The sequence below is a fragment of the Cebus imitator genome, unplaced genomic scaffold, assembly GCF_001604975.1.
Source record: "Cebus imitator isolate Cc_AM_T3 unplaced genomic scaffold, Cebus_imitator-1.0 Scaffold82, whole genome shotgun sequence".
Lineage (NCBI taxonomy): Eukaryota > Metazoa > Chordata > Mammalia > Primates > Cebidae > Cebus > Cebus imitator.
Window position 1 is genome coordinate 3,560,673 of NW_016107397.1, and position 3,325 is coordinate 3,563,997.

The 3,325-nt window shown below is 44.1% G+C and overlaps 1 non-coding gene across 1 annotated transcript; it reads left to right on the forward strand.

Annotated features, from left to right (window-relative positions):
• The first annotated feature begins 351 nt into the window (after nt 1-351).
• On the forward strand, nt 352-492 carry LOC119472039. Its single transcript, XR_005201135.1, has one exon. It is a non-coding gene; the product is annotated as a U4 spliceosomal RNA (small nuclear RNA).
• The last annotated feature ends 2,833 nt before the right edge of the window (nt 493-3,325 follow it).

Genomic DNA, 3,325 nt, shown 5'->3' on the forward strand with positions numbered 1-3,325 from the left:
AGACAGGGTTTCACCATGTTGGCCAGGCTGGTCCCAAACTCCTGATCTCAAGTGATCTGCCCGCCTTGGCCTCCCAAAGTGCTGGGATGACAGACGTGAGCCATCGTGCCCAAAGCCTCATTTTTAAGCCTTGGATCACAGGAAGAAGCAACAAGAAACTGTACCTAACTCAAAACTTTGTAGGAGAATCATAAAATTGGTCCATTTGGAGGGTAGAGTTGGGTTCATCAGGTTGTTGTTGCAAGAGGTGGCATATTCAATGATCAGTTATATAAAACAATATGTACTCATTGTAAGTATACTTTTCATAATCTGTTTTATCATACACGTAACATTCAAATGGACAAGTATAGCTTTGCACAGTAGCAGTATTGTAGCCAGTGCAGTTTGTGTGAGGCATGATTATTGCTAATTGAAAACTTTTCCCAATACCCTGCCGTGACAACTTGCAACATAGTCGACATTGGCAATTTTTGACAGTCTCTATGGAGACTGGAAAAAAAAAAGACAAATATACTAACTTATGAATAAAGGATATCAAAACACTGGTTTTAAAAAAAAAAATGGGGATGCTGGCTGGGCGTGGTGGCACATGCCTGTAATCCCAGCACTTTGGGAAGCTGAGGTGGGTGGATCCCCTGAGGTAAGGAGTTTCAGACCAGTCTGACCAACATGGTGAAACCCTGTCTCTACTAAATACAAAAAATTACCTGGGCATGGTGGCGCATGCCTGTAATCTCAGCTACTTGGGAGGCTGAGGCAGGAAAATTGCTTGAACCTGGTAGGCAGAAGTTACAATGAGCTAATGAGCTGAGATAGCACCATTGCGCTCCAGCCTGGGCAACAAGAGTAAAACTACATCTCAAAAAAAAGAAGGCTGGGCTCCATGGTTCACACCTGAAATCCCAGCACTCTGGGAGGCTGAGATGGAAGGGGCGGATCACTTGAGGTCAGGAGTTCGAGATCAGCCTGACCAACATGGAGAAACCCCATCTCTACTAATACAAAAATTAGCCGGGCCTGGTGGTACATGCCTGTAACCCCAGCTACTGGGGAGGCTGAGGCACAAGAATCGCTTGAACCTGGGAGGCAGAGGTTGCAGTGAGCAGAGATCGAGCCATTGCACTCCAGCCTGGGCAACAAGAGGGAAACTTCATCTCAAAAAAAAAAAAAGGGCAGGAGATGCTAATTCCTGTCTTGTAGTTGAGTTGTGAAACCCAAGGTAATCTTGTAAACTGTAAACCTACACAGATGAGTTGGCATATTTATGTCTCCTAGATGCTTCTCACTTGCCTAGGTTGGAGTCTGACCCCATTTGATCAAAGGTTGAAGAGAGTTCAGATTCCAGAGAAATTTGCTCCCAGCACCATTTCAATCCTGTAGTTCTTTCCTTTACTTCAGATTATTTCATTAACCACAAGATTGGGGTTGAATTGGAAGGTCCAACATATTATAGTAAAGATACCAATTCTCTTCAAATTAATCTATAGGGGCCTGGTGAGGTGGCTCACACCTTTAATCACAGCACTTTGGGAGGCCATGGTGGGTGGATCACTTGAGGTCAGGAATTCAAGATCAGCTTGGCCAACGTGGTAAAAACTCGTCTCTGCTAAAAATACAGAATTAGCTGGGTGTGGTGGCAGGGGCCTGGTGGTAATCCCAGCTACTGAGGAGGCTGAGGCAGGAGAACAGCTGGAACCCAGGTTGCAGTGAGCTGAGATCATGCCACTGCACTCCAGCCTGGGCAACAGAGAGAACTCCAGCTCACACAACAACAAAAACCCAAATTGATATATAGGCATAATGCAATTCCCACAAAAATTCCAGCAATAATTTTTTGTATTAAATATAGATGTTTATTCTAAAATATATATGGAAAGACAAAAGAAGTAGAATGGTTAAAACCACTTTTAAAAAGTTGCTGGAATCACATTACCTAATTTTAAGACTTACTATATAAATAGAGTTATCAAGAAAGTATGGTCTCCCCAGTGGGATAGACACAAAAGTCAATAGAATGGAATTGAGAGCTCAGAAATAGACTCGTGTACATAAGTACAGCCAACTCTCTCTCTTTTTAAAAAAAATTTGTTGTTGTTTGTAAGACAGAGTCTCACTCTCACCCAGGCTGGAGTGCAGTGGTACAATCTTGGCTTACTACAGCCTCAATCTCCCTGGCTCAAGTCATCCTCCCACCTCAGCCTCCCAAGTAGCTGGAACTGTCAGCACATGCCAAGATGCCCAGCTAATTTTATTTATTTATTTATTTAGAGACAAAGTCTGGCTCTGTCTCCAGGCGCCAGGCTGGAGTGCAGTGGCATGATCTCGGCTCACTGCAACCTCCGCCTCCCGGGTTCAAACAATTCTCTTGCCTCAGCCTCCTGAGTACCTGGGACTACAGGTGTGTGCCACCATGCCCAGCTAATTTTTGTATTTATTAGTAGAGACAAGGTTTCACCATGTTGGCCAGGATGATCTTGATCTTGTGACCTTGTGATCCACCCACCTCGGCCTCCCAAAGTGCTGAGATTACAGGCCTTGTTTATTTTTTGTAGAGACAAGGTCTCGCTGTGTTAACCAGGCGGTCTTGAACTCCTGGACTCAAGCAATCCTTCTGCCTTAGTCCCTTCAAAGTGCTGAGATTACAAGTGTGAGCCACTACCATCCAACTCACTTTTGACAAAGGTACAAAAGCAATTCAATGGGGAAAGGACGATCTTTTCAAGTGGTGCTGAAACAATTGGAGAAACACACAAATAAATGAGCCTCAGTCCTATACAAAAAGTTAATACAAAATGGATAGTAGATCTAGGAAGAAACATCTATGATGTAGGGTTAGGCGAAGAGTTCTTAGACGTGACTTCAAAGGCACAATCCATAAAAGACAATTGATAAACCGGACTTCATCACAATTTTAAACATTTGCTGTGTGAAAGGCCACATTAATAAGATGAAAAGAGAAGCCACAGGCTGGGAGAAAATATTTGCAAATCATATATCCAACAGAGGACTTGTATCCAGCATATATAAAGCAGTCTCTAAGCTCAAGAGGTAGAAACCGAACAACCCAATTAGAAAATAAGCAAATCCAGCCTGGGCAGTATAGTGAGATCCTGTCTCTACGAAAAATTTAAAAATTAGCCAGGCATGGTGGTGTGCACCTATAGTCCCAGCTACTCAGGAGGCTGGGGCAGGAGGATTGCTTGAGCCCAGGAGGATGACTCTGCAGTGAGCTGTGATCATACCACTGCACTCCAGCCTGGGTGACAAGGTAAGACAGAAAGGAAAGAAAAGAAGAGAGGAGGCCGGGCGCGGTGGCTCAAGC